This window comes from Mercenaria mercenaria, chromosome 9 (assembly GCF_021730395.1).
Source record: "Mercenaria mercenaria strain notata chromosome 9, MADL_Memer_1, whole genome shotgun sequence".
NCBI classification, from domain to species: domain Eukaryota; kingdom Metazoa; phylum Mollusca; class Bivalvia; order Venerida; family Veneridae; genus Mercenaria; species Mercenaria mercenaria.
This window is the reverse complement of record NC_069369.1, coordinates 7,719,748-7,733,408: the sequence shown is the minus strand read 5'-3', so window position 1 is coordinate 7,733,408 and position 13,661 is coordinate 7,719,748. Positions and strand designations below refer to the sequence as shown.

General features: G+C 33.8%; 1 protein-coding gene across 1 annotated transcript in view; it reads left to right on the top strand.

The window, feature by feature from the left end:
- The first annotated feature begins 7,285 nt into the window (after positions 1–7,285).
- LOC123547673 (fibroblast growth factor receptor-like 1) overlaps positions 7,286–13,661 on the top strand; it is a 100,041-nt gene continuing 93,665 nt past the window's right edge. Inside the window, exon 1 of the mRNA XM_053550786.1 lies at positions 7,286–7,620. The gene's annotated coding sequence lies outside the window, so the exon portion shown is untranslated. The remainder of the gene's footprint in view (positions 7,621–13,661) is intronic.

The following is a 13,661-nucleotide window of genomic DNA, read 5'->3' as shown; positions in this document are numbered from 1 at the left end:
GACTACATTCTGCTGACCTAAATATTGTCATTTATTGTATTGTTGTGGCACTTTGACTTGTATCACTTTAACTGTCATCTACAAATGTTTGATACCTAACCAAGAGGTTACATGGTCTCATAGTGTGTTTTATTTTCTTTGCGATATGGCAACAATAAACAGGTTTAAACTCCCAGACTGACCGTCCCGCGTGGTAACCCACTGTGTTCCTTTATTTGTTCCATTTTTTTTAGCTTGGTTATGTAGTTGGGAGTATATATTATTACGGTCATCATGTACACTTACATACTCACATGGTCCCAAAAATATCTTCTGCGACCATTGGTATAAATGCAAGTATTGTAGGTGGGTTTTAGTTGCCAAACGTAAAAGGTACATACGCTTTTATACCGCAAGCTCTCATCACACTCTTCTCTCTATTCTAAAGAGTTTATAAGTGCAGTCTAATCAAAATCTGCACTGTTCACCATTGAGTCAGTATCGTTTTGGTAGGCACCCCGTTTAACAGTTAATGGTACTGTCCAAATTAAAAGATGGACCAGTTCAATATAGAAATTTAGCAGGGTAAGGGTTAATTATTGTATCTTATCTACCGCATTGAGAATGTTGAAACTAGAGATGAGATGTGTTGTTGATTTAACTATGTTTGGGTTAGCTGGTTACTGTTTATATCCAAACAATGACTAAAATGAAGATAATGTTAAAGTGTTTTAACTGAATATGAAACAAACGAAACAATTATGACATTCTACCTGTACATCCCTGATATCTAAAATCAACATGTTTGCTCGTGTAATCTGTTCACGTTTAGTCCGCTCATTGGTATGACAGGTGAAGAGCTGACCTCGTAGCCTCAGGTATCCTTACTTCGCAAGATAACGTTTCCCAACCGCCGATATGCCATGCTTGCATTGTTCCGTTACTGGACAATGTGACCTTACATAGGCTTGTTCACACTGTAAAACCAATATTCAATAAGTTTAAAATTCTTAAATAAATAAAAGGAAATATTAAATTAAGTGACGGAGATATTTTTATGCTGTGTCCCCAAATACTGTTTACGACGTTTTAACATACCATTTAATGCATGCTAATATTCCATAACAAACAGATCTTAATATTTCTTACACTTTGCTATAGTTTAAAGTTATCCTGTGTTGATTTTGTTTAGAAAACTACAATCTTTAGAAAGTAAGTTATACTAAAAGCTGAGGAAGTAGTATTTACATTGCTAATTTTGGCTTTTCATTAAGTTTGATACAAATTTATATCTCCTTCTCCATTTTAATTGTTCTGTTTGACGGGGACATTTTGATATTAATACTCTAGCCAATGATGCAACTCTAACTTAAACTATAAATTTCATTATTTCTGATATCTATGAACTCTAAATAGTTTTATGTACAAATAAGGAAACACTTATATTATCTCAGACAACTTTAACGATAACTAGAACATGATGAAACATATAGGCACTGACACAATGGACGAGTACATGTAAAAATTGTGTTACTGCTACTATGAAATTGTTCTGCAACATATCAATAATAAGACACTTTCAGCAAAGTATAACATGCTCAAAAAACAAATCAAACAAAACTGTTGTACAGAACTTACTAAGGTCACAGTTTTTGCTAGTATTGATCGGTGTATATTTGTGTGAGCCCACGGTGGCGAGCGAGGAATTAAGATGCCGATGTTGCAGCAACAAAACGCTGTGGAGGGTATGGCAAGTATGTCATAACAAAACACTTCATGGCTTATCTATGGGAAAATATAGGGATATTGATCCTTGCCTAAGTGTGTTTATGCAAAAATGATATATTCTACGTTAGAGAAATACGACACTCCAAAGCGTAGTTTAATATTTAAGCAATGAAATATATAGATTTGTTCATATCCTAATTGTGTTTTTAATCATATTTAAAATATACATACTTTACGAATTCAAAGTTTGTTCAAATTCTGATATATTCTGTATTTCATGTTTGTATTTTCAAAGAATACATCTGTTGATTTGTATTGTCGTTTAATTATCGTTCACTTCCCTCTCTATCATGAAACAAACTCTAAGCCTGATTTAATACCGCGTAAATCATCCATCTCCCACAGAGCTTCAGCAGGAGACCTAACTCAACCAGAAACAGAATGAATATAAAACACACATTAGATAAATTATAAAACCATTGCTATAACATGATAAAAGACAAAGTAAATAAATCTGGTGGTCTGGTTTTGTTCGTTTTATGTTTTGTTGCAACATTTCACGGGGATAAACCATTGATATGAAAGATTAAAATAATTGAAAAGAAGTCATAAAGAGTAATGCTGAACTGTAGTCCGACTGGTATTTTTACTGCATCAAAAACGTGATCCCTTTGTTCTAAATGTGTGATAATATCTATCCAAGGGTACAAAATATATTCCATACGCTAATAAAAACGTCATTATGCCATTGCTTAGTATATACCTTTGAGATATATTTAACAAAAAGCGTTACCTTACACAAGAAATGTGAACAATCACTCTTTTTTCGCAAATCTGTAAAAACGTCAAGTACTCCTATGATACAAGATTATTTTCTTGACTGGCCAGATGCTTCTCGTTCTGTGTGTTAGATCTAGATAGATTCGTACATTGATTATGTATTTTTATGTAAAATGCGATAAAAACTAGATACCTTATAGTATATACATCGACTCAAAATAAATTATTTTATCGACCAAAAACGTAAAGTTGATCTACAAATGAAAAACTAAACCGAAACTTGTTGTGTGTCATGAAAACGTCATGATGACACTTCTGTTTACGGACCTTGTTTTCCCGTGCTTTTGTTTAAATACCGGTTAGTACAAGAAAGAGTAATAGATAGGAAAGTATTTTGATTTTTCTTTATCTTTTCTATAATTTGTAAAATATGGCAGGCAAGAAAAATAATCTTCCACTGGTAAGCTCCGAACCGCATTTTAGATTCAGATACTTGACAAAAAAAGTAGATCTCAATGTGTCTAGGAACATGTATAGTTGTAATATATAATATCCATGAACACTTCAAACAAAACAGTCGCTAATTTCAGCTTATCTGATTTAAACAGCTACCAGAAATGATTGTTTGATGGCATTTTTATTCGAAGTCAGTAATATGTATAATATGAAAGTAAATACCTTTTCCATGTCAACTATAGTTTATGTTTGATATAAATATAACATGAAAACACTGGTTAGCAGTTAAAATAAAAGCACATAATAACGCTAGTCAAATACCTTTTTTGTTTTTATTTCTTTTCTTAAACACTTGTACATATGTACATGCAAAGATTTATATTTAGAATTACTTTACATACTTTTCTCTTTCCTTAATTGTATTTTTCTTATGCTGCTATGTTAATATTGATAATATAAACAGACATTTATGCGCTAGCTGTACTCCAGAATTAGAAACACCAGTTATTCATTTGTATACATTTTTACATACAAAACCAAAATGTTATAGTCATTAGTTTTAATTGATTTATGTATATGAGCCGCGCCATGAGAAAACCAACATAGTGGGTGTGCGACCAGCATGGATCCAGACCAGCCTGCGCATCCGCGCAGTCTGGTCAGGATCCATGCTGTTCGCAAACCCACTACTAACAGTTTCTCCAATTCCAATAGGCTTTAAAAGCGAACAGCATGGAGCCTGACTAGACTGCGCGGATGCGCAGGCTGGTCTGGATCCATGCTGGTCGCAAACCCACTATGTTGGTTTTCTCATGGCACGGTTCAAAATGTTATAGTCATTAGTTTTAATTGATTTATGTATGATGTATATTATTTGCAAACATGAAATTTCCATTTACATTAATTTAACCACCCAATCATTCTTATTACTCATGACTTGATAGAGACTTATTTCTGGAAAGGGCGTGGCTAACTAGACGCGGGTTAATTTGAACCATAAGATCATTTTGTAGAGGTAAATGGCGAACCGAATTTAAAAAAAAAAATGTTCCATTTAAAATACAACATGAATGCATGCTATTACATATAATTAAAATACGTAAATTTTCTATGGTGAAATACTTCAACAGAATGTTCGAGATGAACTTAATTGTAGCGTAAGCAGTTTGTGTATTCTCAAATAAAAATATGTTATTATGGCTAAATAAGCCAAAATTAACCTCCTGTATTATTAGCTATCGTTTGCAGTTGGCTTGTCATTTTCTAATACAGACTATGTAATTTTTATGGTGGCTGATTTCTGGAATCTCGTGTTGGCGTGTTAGCAAGGCCTGATTTGTCGTGTCGGTGCCCTCTAAACATTGTGTTTTCGTGTTGTGGTGTTTTCACCTAGCCAGCACGACATGGCAGAAATCAGCCACTATGATTTTAGATATGCTGCTATTGACATGGAGTTGTGTTAAAACAAGACAAAGATTTTCAATAAGAAAAGTGATGTTCCAAGACCAAAGTCATTCCAGAGGAGACATCTGTAAGTTTACTTTGGATGACACACCTATGACTTTAACAAAATTACATACTGTTCTTTTTTTTATTTCATTTTCAGTCATTTTAATCATACTTTACTTACACAAAATTAAGTTTGTTTTATATGTGAAAAACTTCTGTTTAATATATTAGTTGACGCCTTCCCTATTTTCCCCCATTTGTTAAATGTGTGAAGGAAGCAACACTACCTGTATATTTGTGTAGGCCATAGTTGCATTGTCTTGCAATGAGTAGCAATGTAATTTTATGTGCTGAAAGTATTTTAGCTTATTTTCAATCTTTTATTTTTTTTTTTAAATTCATAGTCTCGTTGTATTGAATCTTCACAATGGCGCCTTCTTCTAGAACTTCCTGAGCTGCAGTTCCCTTTTCATTCCAATCAATACAAGCAACGATCTCGCCGATGAGCAACTTACTTTATTTGCATCCAAACACAATTGATTAAATTAGCTGAGAATATTACCATTGTTTTAATTTCAAATATAATTTGATACCACTGTCGCAGTCGCTACATCAAAAGCATACTTTGCTAACTATATACATTTAAACAGTGTATTAAGCCGCAAAAATTGTCAGAATAGGCCATGAACTTTCGTGATCTGCCACGTGTGTACTAAGAATTTAATGATTTTGGAGCAAACCGGTATTTGGATTATTCGTCAATGTGTTGTTACCACAAGGCAAGGAGTGAGTGAGCGAGAGCGAGTGGCAGGGAGTTCTTAGAAAAACATCATGTTAGGAATACTTGCATACGGTAAATCAAAATATACTGCAGTTTTATGATTAAACCATATGACCTAAGAGTGTTTCAACACCTGAAAAAATTACCTTCTATAAAATCTGTCAATAACTTAACCCGTTGGCAGGTTAACTCTACTTTTATATTGTAACAGAATGAGCAGTATTCTCGGAACCATTGAAATATTATATTTGAAAAATAAAACTTTTAAAATATTCCAGGTGAGAAACTTGAAGTTTGTTCAACGGATGTCATCAAACAATTGTAAAGTTTAAAAAAAGCACTATGGGAAACGTCCTTAGGGTTGGTGTGGACAAAGAATATTACCCTGAAATGTTTTCTTGAATTATGGTAACATTCTGCCGCATTTCATGTTCAACGTTTGAACACGTATTCATATTGTGTTGAATGGCTCAGTGAATAAGCTGTGATATGAAAGTTTTTTTCAATTTGTCCCATTCTATGCTTTTATGTCCATCATTAATGAGCCGTGCCATGGGAAAACCAACATAGTGGGTGTGCGACCAGCATGGATCCAGACCAGCCTGCGCATCCGCGCAGTCTGGTCAGGATCCATGCTGTTCGCTAACAGTTTCTCCAACTCCAATAGGCTTTAAAAGCGAACAGCATGGAGCCTGACCAGACTGCGCGGATGCGCAGGCTGGTCTGGATCCATGCTGGTCGCAAAGCCACTATGTTGGTTTTCCCATGGCACGGCTCATTTATTAGTAACGTCTTCTGTTATGCTACATACATTAAATACACCGTTGAACTCAAACGACAGAAACATGTTACCAGACTGTGTAATGAAAGGTTCGCAGTATGTTCTAAAAATAAAACATTAATGTGAAAAATATCAAACTTTTGTAACATTTACGTACTTGTGGGGTATTTGATGAACATATTTGACAATCAACTACAAATTTACAAGACCATATCTTATTTTACAAGTGTATAAAGTCATTTTGTACACAGTTTTATGTGAAAGTGTTAATCATGCCATTACTCATACATATTTTTTGCACAAAAAGTGACCGTCATCTGTAGCATCATTTACTTGAAACTTCAAAATAATTAGTTTGCGATTTTAAAAACAGTATTGTACTGTCGTCTTGTATATGTAAATTTGTGCATGTTTTATAAAATTTTCTTAATCATTTTCTCTTTAGAAGACATATTCCACTTTCTTTATTTTGCATTTTGTAATTATCAGAATATATTTATGAAAATGGTCATAACATACAAGAGCATATGTGTGTGTATGTGTATATATGTTTACAGGTCTGAAACTACGTTTGTTATTTATCATTTTCATTTAAAAACGTTAAACTGATATTGATTATTGAGTTTCTATATAGAATGAGCATTAATTTGTCCATTTGTGTATAATTGCGTTTAAATGTCACATTGTTAATTAAGGTGACTTATAGGCCCGTGTGGCCGGGTGTTCTCTATTATTGTACATATGCCTGTTCATTATTATGTACGTAAACACATATCACTATAATAAAAGATTATCTTATCTTATCTTATCTTAACAGTATTGTACTAGATATAAGCATTAAACATTCGTTTTGTAGTGCACAAGCAAGCCTTATTGTACTGGTTCTTTCCATCAAGTGTCAAAATCGTCAAAATAACAGTTGAACATTTCAAGACATGCCAATATGACTTTAATAAATGACATTGTTCATAGCAGTATCAATCTAACATCGCCCTAGGGCTTACCTATATACTCTCTTATCCTTAACATTAATTTATTATTAAAACATTTGTTTGATGAATAACATTCAACGTGACTAGGCCACTATGAGGTCGATTCAGCATAGGTAGGGATGGCAGGGTGTTTGAGACAAACAAAATCCTCCTTGATACAAATGGTGACACAATTTGACAACTTAATCTTGCCTCTTTTTGTCTTCTGTGTTCAAAATTAGCTTTATACGAGATAAACAGGGAAAATTTGATTTGGTGTAAAATATTTACATCGCTAAACAAGAATGGAACGTCATATTCAAATGAGGTCACGTGATTAATATTTGTTCAGCCAAGTTGAATTTATTTTGAAGAAGAAACATTTTTGATAAAGACTGTTTTCGGGAATACATCTCACTTATTACTTTCGGATACATTCATCATTCAGCTTGTGATGTGTTTAAGGTTTTGAGTGATTCAGTTACACGGAGGATAACTGCTTACCTTAAAATGCAATATAAACGATGCGAGCATTTATAGTTAAAATAAGGATTTTATTAACGTAACGTTATGTACAAATTAAAATAAGGTTAGCGTTATTAAAGAGTAAGTACTATTTCGAGGAAGTACACATACTAGAATGAGAAAGTTGTAGATATTATTGATCAGTGATAGCTTGGATTATCTGAGAAAAAGTAAGTATAATGATTTAGTAGAGATCGTTGCCGCTGTCCTAGCTGTAAGATTGTACTGGCAATTTATAACTATCATCTGTATGTAATACTTCACTTTGAGAACAGACCATTTTAGCACAGATGGATGCAAAATAATATATGTAAATCTTGCATTGGATGTTGCCTAAGGTTCATTATGTTTGAAGATAAATTGCATCTGAAAAATAAATGGTAGAAATATGGTCCATTTCAAATGAACGAGCTCTTCAAATGGGGTTGCTTTGGTACATTATGTGTAAAGCAACGGTTTTCCAAGAGAGAGAGAGAGATGTTTTAGTCAATAATGTATTTTTCTTTGTTACTTTGGCACCTTATTTTCTTTTTGTTTGTTTACTGGGATTTTAGGTCTACGCCAAAAAGGAATTCCCACACTTACAAAGGAATATTCAAGTGCACATTTTGTAAGCACATTGTGTTTGTATCACCTACTCTTTATTCAGTTAATAAAAACTGTAGTTGTTTTAATTTTCTTACATTCCTTTCTATTAATCTATGTGCATCACACAGAAATTAGGGCACGACAAGATAATATTGTAAACACTTTGTTGTAATTAGTACTGATGATTGTGTAAGACAACGTTTAATGGGTTGTTGTATTGCGGGAAATACAATCCATTTATGTATGAATACGTGGTTACAGTCTTTTTATAGCCATAAAAGTGTACGTTTTGTAAAATCTTGGCTAGTTTTTGCATCTGTCGCATTGAAATGATGGCTTGTTTAGATGTAGCATGTAAAATTGTTGTTGGCGGCTTGTATACCAGTCCTCTTAATCTTACCAGGAAACATATTTTTTTATTTGTTTATTATTATTTGTCAACTGCTTTTTACATGTGTCCATTGACGTGAGAATACACTAGAGCCTATAATATCTTCATGTGCCAAAACACAAATGGTGCATTGATTTTTTATGTCACTGCTTTTGTGCTCTGCCTTTTTAAATCAGCTTTAGTTGTGACGTTTTCTTCAATTATCATTGTGTCGTGACATTATTCGTTTTATTAAAAAAAAGTTTGGTTTCAATTCTTGAAGGTTTAATTTTGTTTGTCTACTTACACATTTTCTTTTCAATAGTATAGATTTTCTTTGATTGTTTTGGAATAATAAATTGTTCTGAAATCGGCACAGAATATAACACACTGACTAATTTATATTCTAATACTTAATGAAAAAAATATACCCTTTATGATTAAATTTGGTATCATTTTAAACATGTTAAGGTATGAAATGTCCAAAATAAAGTTGGTCCTGTTAGGTACAGCAGGCTAATATCTCCATATACCATAAGTCATCAAAACATATTCACTATTCTTTATTAATATAATATGATTTATGTAAACTTTTAAACATTTAAATTCGAGATGTATAAAACGGCTATATAGGGCGATAAGCATTTTAGCATTGTATTGCAAGAGATTTAAACATATTTTATAACTAATGATGAAGCAGATGGAATTTATTGTATATGTTATTAATTGTATTTTTCTATCGGAAAAATCTTTAATGGGTATTTATGGTTACAACACACTAAACAGCTGTTCTTCTTTATTCTGTATAAAATTGACATATTTCCAATGGCTGCAGCACACATCAGGACCCATTTTAAATGTTGAAACTTACATTTTCTTGAAGAATATTGTCAGTGCTGAATAAAAATCAAAAAGAAAGTGGGGGTCATATTTGATGCTAGAAAAATATTTTCAGTCAAACACACAAACTGCAAAATCAGCTAAAAATGAGACCATAAATTATAATGGTGGTGTATGATCTAAGTTTCGATGACAAATTATGTAATGTTATTATTTCATTGTGAAAATGTACATGTCAAGCATAGATCTGTCATGTGATTTCAGCAAAATATTGCAAAGACAAACAGATATTTTATTTGAGACTTGTACAGTGTACATTGTCTATAACATATAAGTTAAATAAATAATATCAACGTGAAATTACACGTAAATTTCATAAATAGTATCAACGTGCCATTATAAACGGTTTGAATAAGACATTATATTTATAAATATAAATGGAAAATGAATAAGTAATTGTATAATCTTATATAAACATTGTATATGGATATTCGAATGAGATGAACACATTTAAATTTCAACATTAAGAACATTGGAACGTGCACACAATGCTTCTTGAACAAATAAAGCTAAATTAATAAAAAAGAAAATTAGGAAAACAGCTCTACAGAGCAAAAACCTGAGGACTATTTTTCCTATTTAGTGTCAGTATACCTTATATACTTGGACCTGTGATATACTTGTCAAGTAAAACATTTCAGTTCGTTCTCTGAGTACTTTCAACCTTTTAGTCGTATGAACACATCTGCTGATGTCTCTAAATAGTTTTTAGTACTTGTAACATGTGTTTCTGCTCAACCCGGGTCTAGAGGGCCTGGCCGGTAGCATGAATTTCCACTACCGTTCATAAATAGGCTCAGTCAGAGGGCGTGGCCGGTAGCATGCATTTCCACTACCGTTCATGAACAGGCTCGTTCAGAGGGCATGGCCGGTAGCATGCATTTCCACTACCGTCCATTAACAAGCTCATTCAGAGGGCGTGACCGGTAGCATGCATTTCCACAATCGTCCGTGAACAGGCTCAGTCAGAGGGCATGGCCGGTAGCATGCATTTCCACAACCGTCCACGAATAGGCTCAATCAAACCGATCTTGCAACATTTTTTATTTTATGTCGTGTTGCGCGACCTTTGGAGTTTCCACTTCTTCTGTTTATTCTGTTACTTGTGTCTGTGTTATGATGCGATTCTAGTTTTGATTTACCTGTTCTGAGACTACTCAAATAAACCATTTCCAAGTGTCAGTCATTTCGAATTTGAAATATCCAAGTATCTATTTACCTCAATTAAATAAATTCACAACCAAATGATTAATAACCGGAACATGATAGATGTTTTCCTTCTTCAGCTGAAAACACGACAGAAGAGAGTAGCCAATTCTTCAGTAATTTATATCTAGTTATACATTCCAGACCTACATAAATACTCATAATTCATGTGACGTAAATATTAACAATTATTAGAAATACTTCATCTTTAATGACTTTAGAGAACATGTACACTGTATATAATATAGTGTACCTAAAGTGACGTCAAACCGTATCTGTGTGTTTATGTTTTTATATATCTTTCAATTGTTTCAGAGGCACTGTTTGCTTAAAGGATATATGCTATTATTTTAAATAATAAATTTATAATCCAACTTGCATTCAGTTGCTTGTGTACAATTTTTCGCTTTCATTGCTTTGTAACAGTTGTATGTTCATGTATTTCCATGTCTGGAAGTGTAATACGAGAAAGCTTTTTTTCTTGTATGTTTCTTGTGGACAAGCACGTACCACACTGGATACGTTAACTGGTCAAGTTTATTTACATAAAATACAGCTGACATCGCACATTTAACACGCATATGTAACTAATGGCAACACTGCAATATCCGGATATTTTATTATAGAAAGTATAAAACCGCAAGATGTCATAATTGTTTTTCCTATGCTTATCATTTTGTTTTTCATTAATTGTTATTGCAATCGGTGCGAACTAGTGCAGTTTTTGGTGTCGTCTGTGTAAATCATTACAGTGCATTTTGATCTTGCAAATCCATCAAAATGGGTTGTGTTGTTTCGGAATAAGAAATCCTATTCGAGTTCGTACCAATATTTCCACGGATCTAGATTTTCAACGCTAAATAATGCCCATCAGATGAGACATTTGTAGGTGCAGACATTATCCCTGTGAGCCATAATGCTATATACGCAAAACCCGTGAAAAAAAAGCGATTGGATTATTAAACTTGTAAAAGCGTTCTTGACTTTGTCTTCCAGGGGAACTTCATTGTTTGTGTAACACTGGCACAATTAAGGTAATATGGCGATCTTTCAAATTACTGGAGAAACAACCCCAGATAACTCTCAAATATCATTTTAGACCTGGACAGATCAGACAGCAAGAGACCTGTACAGGCAACTGGATATAGCAAATCAGACATCTAGAGCCCTGGACAGACAACTGGATACAGCAAATCAGCCAACTAGACACCCGGATAAGCAACTGGATATAACAAATCTGCCAGCTAGAGACCTGGACAGGCAACTAGATATAGCAAATCATCCGGCTAGAGACCGGGACAGGTAACTAAATATAGCAAATATGTTGGCTAGGGACCTGGACAGTTAACTGGATATAGCAAATCAGCCGGCTAGAGACCGGGACAGACTACTGGATATAGCAAAACAGCCGGCTAGAGGCCTGGCCAGGCAACTGAATATAGCAAATCTGCCAGCTAGAAATCTGGACAGGTAATTGGATATAGCAAAGCAGCCGGCTAGAGACCTCGACAGACAACAGGATATATCAAATCTGCTGGCTAGAGACCTGGACAGGCAACTGAATAAAGCAAATATGCCGGCTAGGGACCTGGACAGACACCTGGATATAGCAAATCTGCCGACTAGAGATCTGGACAGGCAACAGACAACTGGATATAGCAAATATGCCGGCTAGAGTTCTGGACAGGCTACAGGCAACTGGATTAAGAAAATATGCCAGCTAGAGACCTGGACAGACAACTGGATATAGAAAATATACCAGCTAGAGATCTGGACAGGCAACTGAATATAGCAAATCTGCCAGCTAGAGACCTGGACAGGCAATTGAATATAGTAAATCTGCCAGCTAGAGAGTTTCTCTCTAATGTATAAAAGATTTCTATATCATGAATGTACGGGGTTTCAAACCCACAAATTAATTCGCATTTTCAGCTCAGGAAGACTATCCTGTAACATTTTCTGATAAAAATGGGGAAAAAAAAAGAGAATGAAAGGTGATAGTTTACAAACGTGAATAACAAATGGTTTACGCTAATTTTATACAAGTACTAAAACTATGTTGACAGAAGTAAGCAAAATTACCCACTATATTATGAATGTAAACAAAGCAAAGGTCTTTGAAAAACAAAAACATTTTACAAATAAACATACATTAAGTAATGTAAGTTAACATTCAACACTTAGTAAATGTCCATTTATTTATTTGTACATTTTCTTTGATCGTTACAGTGTACACATACTACATGTATACGCTCCCTTTGATGTAAACCGGCAAAATTAATGTTATGGCCGAAACGGTCACCCACGGTATGCTACGTGCCAATATATGGACTTTAAAGGTAAATATATATTACAAAACAGATATGCACATTAAATACATTATAGTAAACTTCTTTCATTATATTGCTTTAATGTTTCTGGCCATGCTGTTTCGCATGTATCGAAGCAATGTATATAATTCGAATAAAGGCTAGAAAAAATAAATTTGTAAAAGTGCTAAATATAAGATATCTCCATATAGATCTGTCAAATTCCCAACATAATCGAGTTGAAGAGTCAGTGGATATGCACATGTTAGCTTTAACAGAATCGTCACTTTACTCGGATATCAAACTGGAGACCATTGGATTGGTAAGCTGCTACTACCCTGTCGAGCTCATTGGACAAGCTTTTATGAATTTTCGCTTCAATCGGATATTGGTATTACCTGGTGGGAATTTCCGGGTCAGTGCCTTCAAGTACCTTCCCAAAATACCGTTCGCTTAGCGCAAGCCAGTAATTTCTTCCTTAATAACCAAAGGCAAATATTTATTGTATTAACAAACAAGAAATATTAAATGTTACGAGAGCAATGTGCTTCGCATTCCAGCTCACGCGCATGCACATGGTAATATAATAACATGCGCAAAAAATGCACGGTCGGTCTGGAAAATAATTTATACACATTATTTATCTTTTTTAAGATCATAGGTAACAAGAATTGATCGAATGTTGGATTCAGGAGAAAATATAATTGACTTTCATTGGTTTAGAACATACAAAATCTGGTAAAATTATTACAAAGTACAAATAAGATTTTAGCTTATTTGTATTTTACTATGTTTTAATTAAGTCGGTGAATAATAACTCGTATCAGAAATCGTTATA